Genomic DNA, 14,001 nt, shown 5'->3' with positions numbered 1-14,001 from the left:
TTTTACTTCTAAAATCTTTTTCTTTTTATATAACTTATATAGACTTATAATATTAATTATAAGCTTCTTTTTATCTATTATACTTAGTTATATAAGATACTTATATAGAGATTATAAGTTTAAACAGATAATAACTAAAATCCTTAAGAGTTATAATATATAAAAGATCTTAATAAGTATTATACTAAGAAATATCTTACTATTAAATCCTATAGTTATTTTATATAACTTACTTATAAATATACTTTATATAACTCTCTTATACTTTATTAAACTTTAGTATATAATATTTTCTTTAATCTAAAAGTCTATTATTATATAAGCTATTTCCTTAGCTAATATAATAACAAATCTAAGTTATAATAATAAATCTAAGTTATTTATAAATAATCTATCTATAAAGATATATATCTTTACATAATAAAGATCAAGAGGAATATATATAAGACCTTATATAAAGTTATTAATTTACTACTAAAGTTATATATTTAAAGCTTTAATATCCTTTTTATTAGGCTTCTTAGTTTAAGCTATAGTTAATAAGTTATATAATACTTCTAGTTAATAGATAAATACAAAATATACTTCTCTTACCCTTTAAGAAATATACTATTAATATACATTATATACATTAAGATTAATAAGTTTTAAGTACTTTACCTAGCCTTTTTAAGTAAAAGTAATGTAGTTATTATGTAATTAAATCCTTTTCTTATTAAAGTTAATTTTATTATTAGGCAATAAGGTAGTCTTTAGTTTTATATAAAGTCCTTTTCTTTTTAGCTCTTCTTCTTCTCTCTAAGAAAAAACAAGTATAATAAAGCTAAATGTATTATTTATCTATATAACTATAATCTTAAAGATATCTAGTCCTTTTATTATAAATAATAAGTATAGATTATATATTAACTCTATTATTTTTAGATCTTTCTTATAATACTTAGAATAGGTTTTATACTAATATAGGCCTAACTTTATTAAGCTATATAATAGTTTCAAGATATAAAGAAATATATTCTTAAAGTATTTGTCTTTTAACTCCTTAAATAGTTATATAATAATTGTCTTAATTAGATAATTATTTAACTATATATATACCTAAGTTATATCTCTAAGTTCCTTTTTATATTTATAGTCTTATATAAAAGTAAGTCTAATTATAAGTATAAGCCTTTAGCTTATCTATTAGATAGTAGATACCTAAGTTAAGAGTTCTTTTTTCTCCTAGTCCTTATACCCTTATATAACAAGTCTTAACTTCTTATATAGCTTAAATAACAAGTTCTTAATCTCTTATACTATTTGTGTTTTATAAATATAAAAATAGTTATACTTTTTTAGATTATAAGGTATAAAAGTAAAGACTCTTTAGTTAATAAGGTTATTTATCTTTGTTTAGTTTAACTCTTTATATAAAGTACTTAGTATTATAATTATATTATTAAGCTATAACTTTTCTATTAACTCCTTATAGTCTTTTTCTTTCTAAGATAGAAATACTTAATTATTATATAGTGATTATTATATAACCCTTTTCTAGCCTTTCTTTAGTCTTTCTCTCTTGTTTAGCTGTTTCTAAGAAATAAGTTATGTAATATCTGAATCTAATTATGCTATATCTTGATAGTATGGTTTAATATATGTTGTATAAAACTATATAGGACTATTAACTATCTTGACTATTACTATATAGCCTTCTATAGCCTAGACTTTATATAGTCTAGTCTATCCCTTATTTTCTCTCTATACTAGAACCTTACTCTGGATCAGTAATAATAATATGCTTTAAAGGTTAAGGCTATTTCTAGTATTAATTATATAATTAATCTCTACTTCTACACAAATACTCTAAAGTATTTTTATTACTTTCTAGATTACTTCTACCCTTTAAGTGATTTTAGGTAATAGAAGTAAGTCCTTATTAATCCTTAGATATATACTAAAGACAAGTAATATAAGTATAATACTATATAAACCAGCTATATTATTTAATACCTTTATAGCTATCTAGAGGATGGTTTCCTTATTTATATTATACCTAAGCTTAGTATATAAGATATTATATGTACGCCTTAGAGAAGTATAAGCTCTTTCTATCTTACCTACTACCTAGTAGGCTTCTACTAGCATTTCTTTACATAATATACCTATAATGTTAGTATAATTCTTAAATTCTATTAATACAAAGTTTATACCTAGGTTATGTATAATATAGTCTGGTAAACCAACGTATATACTAATCTAGCATTTGCAAAGTGTATTCTATGTATCTTATACAAATAAGGACTTTAAGAAGATAGCTCCTTAGAAGCTTATCTCTGTGTTAATAACATATAAGGTATTCTTATCTCTTAGTTATATAACATCTATAACTATTTTATAATTAAAATAGCTTTTATCTTTAAGTATAAACTTAAACCTTTTTAGTACTAAATTATATAATTAATAATAATAATAAAACTTCTAGACCTTTTTTAGAATATTAATATTAATATTATAATACCTAGCCTTCTTTAAAAGGTAATAAAGACAGTTTATATAAAGATATTTAAATTATTTATAAAGCCTTTAGAGTTATTCTTCTATAAAGAACATATTAGCCTTTATATAACTAAAGTTAAAGAATAAGTAACCCTATTTCTGTATAACTAGAATAGGTTTTTTATCCTACTATATAATTACATTATTAACATTGTTAAAATATACACCTAACCTATCTATATTATATAATAAAAATAAGAACAAAGTAAAAGCATTGAGGATATAATACATAACCTTTCTAAGCTAATTCTTTATTTCTATAATACTAACTAATGTAATTAAGTTACTTGCCTTAAATTATATATTTATTAATCTTAGTTCTTAGGATATTACTATATAAAGGTTCTCTTATAAATATATAAGGACTTAAGGTTTCTTTATAGTAAAGAACTTTACTACTTTTATATCTTATAGTTCCTCTTAATATAATAAAATATAAAGATTATACAATAAGAATTAATAAACCTTTAACGTCTTTAGTAATAAAAAAATATCCTCCTTTATTATATAATAGAAAAATAAAGAAGATATTAAGAAAACTAATATTTCTTTATCTCCTATAAATTCTCTCTTTTTATTACATAATTTATCTACTAAGTTTTCTCCTTTAAGGTTAAAAAAATATAAGGCAAAATCTCTTTATAGTTCTTATTTAAGTATACTATATACCTAAAAATATTAGTCTTTTACATAATTACATTCTTTATCCAAATAATTCATAGACTAATAACTCTCCTTCTTATATATAAAACATCTTTTCTTAGATATTATATAATTAAACCTAGGTTATAATAAAGGTTAACCTTTCTAAGGTTATTAAGAAAATCCTTTGTTATTTAACGGTTTATTATACAATAGTTATAAATAACTCTTGTTATTAAAGTATTTTCTATCTATAAAGTTAATATTATATAATATAGACTTCTTATCTAAAGTAACTTATAGTAATACTCTTAAGCTAAAAAAGAATTACTTACATATATAATATACTTTAAGATTACTTAAAGCAGTTTCTAGCTCTAGTACACCTCTATACGCTTAGGTGATTTATATATAAAGCATAATCTCCCTTTAAAAACCTAGGCTAAGTACCCACTATACAAGAGGTATCTTATCTAAGAGTATCTCTAATACATCTATCAGATTCTTATCTAGATTATCTTGTCTAACTTATACAAAAGATAAACTTATCTAATCTGTCTAATAGAAAGTATAATTAATATTAGTATTAAAGTATATTTTTAATATATTATATATCTTATCTTATCTCCTTATTAGTCTAATATAATAAAGATAAAACTCTTCTACATAATTAACCAAGATATTAGAAAATACTATATAGTATTAGTCTTTAGTAATCCTAAAGTATTAACAAAAACTAATAAAGACCTTTACCTTATTATACAGAATATTATACAGCTTACCTATATAATTCCTATCCTTTCTCTATCCCTTTCAAAAGATTAAAATTATAGTTAGCTTATATAATCTATTCTAGATTATTTATCTTAGTAGTAGGTTATAAATACTATCTCCTTAATATAAAGGTATTATATAACCCTAGATTTATAAAAAACTCTTAACCTCTTATATAAATCTTGTTCTAGGAGGTATATTTCTTAAAGCTAATTATAACTACTCTTATATAATTAATATTTAAGTTATCTATATATTATATAAGGGCTTAATTAGCTCTATTATTAGTTCAGCTATATTTTAAAGTAAAGTTAATTCAAGGTTTTAAATAAGTATTTAAGTTATTATAATTATATAACTTAGTATAAGTACTATATAAGTAGAAAGCTATTCTTCTTACTTATTAAACTTCCTCTTAATCTCCTTAATAAATTTAACTAGCTATTAATTCATATTTTTTATTAGTAGTAATTAAAATCCTTTTAGCTTAATAAGTTATATAAACTTTACCTTAAACACATAATAAACCTTTTCTTATTAGAAAATAAACTATTTATTAAAATCTTTGTATAATAATATTATTAGGTTTTTTTTTAATTACCTAAAATAAAGTATTTCTATATTAATATATATAATATATATAGTTATCTCTTCTTTAGATAATACCTATATAATATTAACTAGATTTCCTTAGCATCTAAGATTCACAGTCTTTTTTCATATATATAGTAGGACTTTGCTCTTTACACTTATTTCTTTATATATTAATAAATATCTATTAATATTATTATATTAGCTTTAACGATTATCTTCTAGATTCTCTTAGAAAGCTATGTTATATTTAGTAGTTATTTTATATTATATAATGTTAAAATTAGTTTATTTAATATTATAGTATATACTTTATATTCTATATATAGTATAATAAAGATTCTTATTTAGTTTAGCTTAGTAAACAACAACAAGAATCTATCTTATATAATAATAAAGCAAAAGTCGTCTTTATTCTATTTACCTAGTTCAGCTTAATAAATAATAATAAGTAAGATTAAGGCTTCTTAGTATAAAAGACTTTCTAGTATAACCCTTTAGATATCCCTAAGGATTTCTTACTTTACATAAAGTATAAGACTACCTAGTAACCTAGCTATAAAGCCTAAGTCTTATCTCTTTACTCTTACTAATCTATAATTACATAAAACAATTACATAAATTACTAAATAACTACTAATTAATATTAAATAGATTCTCTCTTCCTAAAAAAACCTATTTATATAATTATACTTAAATTAAAGTTAAAGTAAACTAAAAATATATTTTTTATAATTTTTCTTTTTAACTATAAGACTTAGCTTTTATATATAAAATATATAATCTTATATATCTTTAAGTTAGTTTAGTATAAATATACTTTTGATCCGCTTAATAAATAACTAAGGGCTAAATATCTAGTTTGTGCCCTTTGCTATAATATGTGTCCCTAAGTTATACATGTTATATAACTAGCTAGTGCTGTTATTCTAACAATATATATATATATTATAATCTTTAGAAAAGAAAAATACCTTCCTAGACCTTAAAGGTCTAGTTAAGCCTAAGAAAATAAAGCAACAGTTACTTATTATATATCTTATTTAAATATTAAAATAATAAATTTGTTTATATTTATCTAAGTACTTATTTAAAGATATTAAGCTTATTTTCTACTTAGTAATTAAATATTAATACTTTACCTCTATAATAGTATTTAACTAGAGTTCCTTTTTATACTTAGGAGGGTCTTGCTTAGTTACGTCTAATCAGGCCTATAATTATGTCTACAGACTAATAAAAGAAAAAACAAAAACGTAAAACCCTACTCCTTTCTAATACTTAGTATAGTCTTTATTATTATTACTAAAGATAATAATATTATCAATATATACCTTCACAAACTCTTAATACTTATAGAATAGTTAGTTTATATATCTTTATATAAATATAAGTATATTCTTAAAGCCTATAAAAATAACATAAAACTTCTTAAGCCCTTTAAAAAAGATAATAACTATTTTATCTTAGTAAGCTAAATAGATAAGTAATTAATAGAAAAAACCTATAGCGTCTAGGACTATAATTCTAGATTTACCTTATATAACGCTAATAATATTATCTTAATCTAAAAAAAAGTATACATTAAGTATAGTAACCTTATTAAGTAGCCTAAGGTCTATAACTAGTTATACTTTAAGCTTACTATCTACTACGCAATTTATAACAAAAGTTAAGTAAATAATTAAGGCTAGTTATCTTATTTAGCTTATCTTTCTAGCCTTATAAAGTTTATTATAATAGTTATTAAGGAAGGCTTTATCTATATACCTTGAGAGATATAGCTATATTAACGTCTTCTAATTTTACTATTCTTTTACTAAGTTAACTTATATTTAGTCCTTATCTTTTATTAAAATAATACTCTTGTCTTACTATACATTAAATTTATCTAAGATTCTAGTATATACTTTTACTTATTAAAGGCTACTTACTATAACAAAGACTCCTTAGCTAAACATTTAATATAAAATATCTACTAGTTTTAATACTTTATAGTTAAGGATTATATATAAGTTAAGCCTCTTTATTATTAGTTAAGCTTCTAGGGAATTACTTTTTACTTATTTACCTAATTTAAAGACGCTTAGTAAGTTCCTTAACAGGTCTTATAGTAAGTACACTATCTTAGCTTATTTAATATAGCACATATTAACTTATATTTCTCTATTAGTAATAGTCTTTAAGTATTCTCTTAAGTAAATAATAAAAACACTAAGGCTATTATTTCTTATAATAAGGCGTTTTAGTATATCTTATAATAATATAGCGTTTAGTATACTAGGTTTTATAAAATAAAAGTAGTATATATCTTTAGGATCTTATAGTTCTTTTATTTATAGTAATAAGAGGTTATTAAAGTTAACTATAAAAAAGACTTCTTAACTTAGTAGTATAGTAACCTAGTATATAGCTTAGACTTAACGTTTAACTAGTATTAGCTATTATATAATCTAGACTAGCACTATAAGGTTACATATAGATTAAAAGATAACTTACAAAAGTACAAAGTTAATCTTAACTCTATATTTAATACAAAATAGTGCACCTAATAATAGTCTTAGGGCTAAGTAATTAATAACCTTAGCTTCTATATAGAAGTATCTATTTATAGGATTATTAGTTATAATACTAGAAATATAGAAATTAAAGAAGACTTTTTCTTTAACTTAGACGCTTACCTTAACTCTATTTAGTATACACTAGTAATTATAATCCTATTTCAGGTTCTATATAAATATAGTAATCTAAGTATAGTCCATAAAGGTTACTACGTTCCTTATATTAAGGTATACTTCTATTATTTATTTCCCTAGGTCTAATATAATATTAAGCCTTATATATATTACTACTATTAGGTTATTAAGGATATCTAGTTATAGGTTAGCCTCTATAATCAAACAATCTTAGGCTATATAATAAATACCCCTACTACTTTTAGCGTTTAGCAGTAAAATAAGGCTTTTTCTAACACTAAAAGCACTATTAATAAAAGAGTTATATATATTAAACTTATTAGTTTATTTCCTATAATATATAATTTAATAAAATTTATTACTAATTTTAAAGAGTTATTATTATTTTCTCTATTCTTACCTTTATCTTTAACTTAATATCCTTAACTTATTAGGTTACTAGTAACCTCCTTAGTATCTAAGTTATCCTTATAGATTATACTCTTAACTTAGTAAACGCTAATACCTATACTTATATCCTTAATATATAGTTTCTATAGCTATTATATCTAGTAAAAATAGTAGAAAAAAGGTTACTACTAGTCCTAGTTACTAAATTATTACTCTTAGTATATAAGTTAGTATAATAACTAATCCTATATACCTAGTAACAGGTATCCTTAGCGTTAAGGTTAACTATAATCCTTCCTGAATTCTTACTGCCCTAGGTATTTTTACTTTTCTTATAGCTTTACTTATTATCTCTATAGCTATATCTTATAGTTATATAGTTAGTATCTAGCTTTATCTTTATAATATATACCCTTATTGTTCCCTCTATTATCCTCTTCTTAACCTACTAGGCCTAGGTCTAAAAAATAAGTCACTAGCTTTATTTTCTCTTTAAGTATATCTTAAAATACCTACTATTTTTCCTTAGCCTTAATAAGGTATATATTAATTATATTACTTTCCTATAGCTTTAGACATAATAGGTATAAACGTAGATATAATATTAATCTAAAATAAATAAGTAGTTAAAGGTTAGTAATATCTCTTTATACTTTAGTATAAACAAAAGCTATTATAGTAAAGGTCTTAATTAGTTTCTTATTAAGGTTATCTTAGACTATATATAAGTATATATTAAACTAATCTTTAGTAATACTTAAATATAAACTTAAGACTTTCTTTAAAACTATAAACTAGTTATTAAGATTAAAAGTAAATATAATTTATTTAATAATAAAAAGTTATTCTTAATACTAGATAATAATAGCTCTTTATAAAAGTTTAAATAGCCCTTAGTATAAAGTATTCCTTATAAATTCTATTATAGCCTTTATTATAACTAACTATATTTAAAGGTTTATATTATAATAATAGACTTATTTTTTATTAAAAAATACCTCTTTTTTAAAGAATTTATTATATAAAGTATTAGGCTAAAAGATTCTATACTTTATTAATCTTTATATTTAAATAATTATTTATAAGAATAATATTATTATTACTACTAAGGTTAGTATATTTAATTATATATTATAAAGAATATTAGTAAACTTACTAATAAGCTATATAAGTATAGCGTTTAAGGTCTTAGTCTATTAAACTGTATAGGTTAACCCTGGTATATCCTAGGGTTCTTTTGTTATTACTAGTAAAGGGCTACCTAGGTAAATAAAGGTCTAGTAATCTTTTACCTTACCTATTAGTTCTTATATAAGGTTAGTACTAGTTAAAGGTGTTAAATACAGTAAAGACCTTATCTTATCCCTTAATAATCTTAATATGCCCTTAGTTATTAGAAATAGTAGTAGAGCTAAGTCTTTTAGCTAAAAAAGGGTTTAGTGCTATCCTTGTAGCAGGTTACTTGCCTTGTAATCTATATCTGCGCTAATAGTCCTAGGCTAGTTGCTTAGGCTACCTTAGTCCTCTGAGATTAAAGACATGTTATTAATTGCGTCTTTGTCTCTAAGGAGCTCGTTTTAGTATATAAGCTAAATAATTTGCTTTACTATTTATAGGTACCTTTTGATTTCTCTTTTAAGATTTTACTTAAGAAAATATAATAGTAAAATATAAGCTTTATTATTAAAACAAAGTGTCTTATATTATTTATTATTAAGGTTAATATACTAAGATACTATAAATAATTAAGTATAGTTTTATTAAAAGCTATCTAAGAGACTATAAACTAATAGTTTATTTAGCTTTTATTTAATAAAGCGCTATATATAGTAGATATCTTAGATATAAGTGTAAGTTAATTATACTTTATAGTATAAAGTTAGTTTAAAAATTTTGCTTTTTAATTTACTTAGCTAAATACTTACTACTACTATTATAGTAGTAATAGTATAGCTAGCTTAATTAATAAGAGGTATTTAAGTATATTTATAAGGTTCTAGATTTAACTATAGTACTTTAGTCTCTTAGGTCTTATTATTAGCTATACCTAATATTAGTGTTAGTATAATAGTATATAAGGTAAGTTATTATATTATTACTTTTATTAAGCTAAGGTTTACTTCTTAGTTATCTACCTTAACAGGAGACAAGATTTATATAACGAATTTGTTTCTTAATAAGAGCCAAGGAATAAAGTAGAAGGTTATACTACTACTTATTACCCCTCTAGTAAAGTAAGTCCTTTAAAGGAGTAGTTAGATCTATTTTGTAGTCTAACAGACCTTACAGTTAATATAGTAAACCTACTTTACTAAAGATAGGATCTAGAAGATAAAGGTGAAAGAAGTTAATTCCCTTAATAACCCTGTAGGAGGTTTACCTTATATAGTGGTAGACCTCTCGTGTCTATTAGCAGGGTAACATATAGAGATAGTTTATATTAATAGCGTACTAAAAAGTTATATTTTTATTTCTCTATATACTATTATACTAAAAGTATTATTTAGTAACTTAGTTAATAAAGAAAATAATAAAATAATTAATATAATAAGTAATAAACGCTAAGTAATTCGCTTTTTAAATCTAGTCCTTTTAATTAGGTCTAGCTATTACAGTAAAGGTATTATAGCTCTAAGAAAAGCTATTAGTAACAAAGTAATTAACCTTAGTATTTTAAGCAGTAAATATAGTAAGAATAACAAAGGGTTATTTATAAATAGTTACAAGGAAAAGTAGAGAAGAATAAGGTAGACAGAAAAGGTATATATATGTATTAACCGTTAAGGTATCGTTATACTTCGTTATCCTTTTAAAACTATCTAAGTAGAGAGAATATGTCTTAGTTATATAGAAAGTCCCTTAGATACGTATAGTATCTAAGCGTATATCTAAGCGTATATCTAAGCACTAAGAGGTACTTATATGTTTCTTATATATATATATATATACCTATATACCTATAAATAGGTATAAGCGCTAATATATATAATACTTAGAAGTATATACGTTTATATATAGTAGACTACATTAGTTTATAGTAGTTTATATTAGTATAGTTATGTATAGTAATATATACTTTTATAGGTTATTTTTCAAGAAGAATCTAGAAAAAATAACTGTATATTTATAGGACTTTTAGTTATAAGGTTATAAAGAGATTTATTTATAAGAATTATGAGAATTTTACTTCTTAATTCTTAGTATAAGTATTAATAGAAAAAGTAAATCTTATTAACTAAGGCATTTCTTTAAGTAAATGTTTATAAGTATAGCTTAAAAAGGCTATAAACAGTCTTATTATAGTTATACTAAGAATTAAGAAGTAAAATTCTTATAATTCTTATATATAAATCTCTTTATAACTTTATAACTAAAGATCTTATAACTATATAACTAATCTTTCTAGATTCTTCTTAAAAAATAACTTATAAAAGTATATATTACTATATATAACTATACTAATACAAACTACTACAAACTAATATAGTCTACTATATATAAACGTATATACTTCTAAGCATAATATATACCGGCGCTTATACCTATCTACTAGTATATATAGGCATATATATATATATACAAGAAACATATAAGTACCTCTTAGCGCTTAGATATACGCTTAGATACTATACGTATCTAAGGAACTTTCTATATAACTAAGAGATATTCCCTCTACTTAGACAGTTTTTAAGAACAATGAAGTATAACAATTCCTTAACGGTCAATATATATATATATACCCTTTCTGTCTACCTTTATTCTTCTCTACTTTTCCTTGTGACTATTATAAATAACCCCCTGTTATTCTTACTGTTTTTTATTTAGGTCCTAAAATAAGGATCTTAAGGTATACTTAAATCTTATAAAGCTTTTAAAGATTTATTATGTTTTTTAACTATAATATTCTAATATTTTATTATTTAAGTAGTTTTTAAGTAAAATTTAAACTAAGAAAAGACTTATTCTTTAAAAAAAGTATTTATATAAATAATTCTTTTTGTTTTTATATAAAAGTTATTAAAGTAAAATATCTAGTAGGTCTTAACTTATATTAAGAATCTCTTAAGTATTTTAAGGGACTTATTATAAGTAATAAAAGAGTTAAGCTTAAGTTTCTTTTACTTATTTACTAAGGTTAAGATAATATTAGTAATAGCTTAGAGAATATAAACCTTTTCTTTAAGGCTATTAACTTATTAGACTTTAACTTAAAGTAAATTAAAAAGTATTATATTATTGTTAAATATTTATTATATATTCATAATATTTTTATAGGCTTTTTTAAGTTATTTAGCTATTTTTATATTATTATTTTTATTACTAAAGGATTTAATACCCTTTATTTCTTAGTCTAAGCTTATCGTTTTAAGGGATATAATTACTTTTTTTTAAATTTACTAAAAAATAAAATTAAAGTAACTAGCTTTAAAGAATATCTTTTATTATTTAATAAGTATTAAAGTTAATTTATTAAATAAATGCAATTAAAGTTTTAAAGTTAAATATTTAATAATAGTATTTTTTATTAATAAATAACTAAAGTTAATATTTAATAATAATAAAACAAGTCTTATTAATAATCTTATTAGTTTATTAATATTTAGCAAATAAGTAAATATATCTAAGTATAAATAGCTTATAGCTTTATAATAAAAAAATAATCTAAAAGTATTCATAAAAAAATAAATTATAAAGTTAATTACTAAAGAACTATAAAAGATTCTTATTTTCTAAAAGTAAATATCTTTAACTATATTTTAATTTATTTTTTTAAATTATTCTTATTACTTATAATCCTAGGTTAAGGATTAGTCTTACTAGTTAATAATTCTTACTAAAGAATTATATTAGATTATTAATAATTTAACTAATCTATTATATAACTTTCCTTACTTCTTCTATTCTAAGCCCGGTTTATACTATTAGCCTATATACTTAATCGTTTAGCTACCCTATTAGCCGCTCCAGGGGTTCGCTTCAGGCTACACTAGTCACTAAACGGATTTAGGTCGTAATATAACTTAAGAATATATAAGGTTATATATTTTATATGTAAAAGCTAAGTCTTATAGTTAGAAAGATAATTACAGAAAATATATCTTTAATTTACCTTAACCTTTAACCCAGGTATAATTATATACACAGGTTCTCTTAAGAAGAGAGAATCTATTTGATAATAAGGATATAATTAGACAAGATAAGAGTTCTTATAATGAGTCTTATTCTTAGTTCTACTTTTATAACTATAGCTAGAAAGCTACGTTAAGACATCTCTACTAATATATCGTAAAAGTAAACATTAATTTTCTACTAAGTTCTACGTAAGGAGCCTCTTTTTTGTGTGAATAGATAAAGTTAAATAACTTCTTCTCTAAAATCCACCCGACCTATTAAACAGGAACTTTAAGTAAAGACAGTATCCTATAAGATAGTTTAGATTAGCATAGACCATGTCGGCCTCGCCCGGCACATCTCTCTTTACTCTGGACGTTAAATACATCATCATCATCATCATCACCTATCACATCGGCGGCACGATTTTCCGCTTGAGTAGGCTCTGCTTACTGGCCCGTAGTTTCTCCCGGTGCTTACGAGTCGAACCCATGCCACAACCAACGAAACGGACATGCCCTACAACGAAATGCTACAACGAAATGCCACAGCGGAATGCCACAACGAATGCCCTGCCTTGCACGAATCATTTATTGCGCATGCATGACATTTGCGTATTCTACAATCAAACCTTCCACAAGCGGGCTTAGCAGAAGCGATGTTCGCATGGTGCAAGGAAGAGCCTGGCACGTTAACAGGTCGCCAGTGATGGGCGGCTGAATTTTAATATTAACGCTTTCTCACCTTGCGCCCTGCAAGAAGTTAGATTTTATCCCCCCATGTCATGGAACCAGGTGCAGAGATCTGTCATCACGAAGGGTGAGGACGGGTTCATAGCGACACTCACTATTCAATTGGAATTGACGGAAGAAAACTCGTCTTGGGATTCCATGGCAGCAAATTCGTATCTTGTTTTCATAGCTGCCGTCGGATTAACGGGCGGCAAAGAATTGCGCCCATGGGGCTACATACCTACCTATAAGGATATTGTCGAAAAACCGTCAAGTGAGTCGGGTATATTAGCGAATTCCCCGAGGTTTTCTCAAGAAGTAGACGCGGGCTGGATATTGGAATTCTGGAGCAACAAATCCTACAACCCAACCGATTTCAAGACTTCGACTGGTCCATACGCGCTCACGCCAGATTCCATGAACGAGGAGATGCTGTCAAAGCCTTCAAAGGCACAGTACTTGTGGATGGATGGTAGACTGAAACACTTTGTCGATGTCCGTGTCTCAAGAGATCCATACCGAGA

This window comes from Colletotrichum spaethianum (assembly GCF_022836535.1).
Source record: "Colletotrichum spaethianum MAFF 239500 DNA, contig25, whole genome shotgun sequence".
Taxonomy (NCBI): Eukaryota; Fungi; Ascomycota; class Sordariomycetes; order Glomerellales; family Glomerellaceae; genus Colletotrichum; species Colletotrichum spaethianum.
This window is presented reverse-complemented; position numbering follows the sequence as displayed.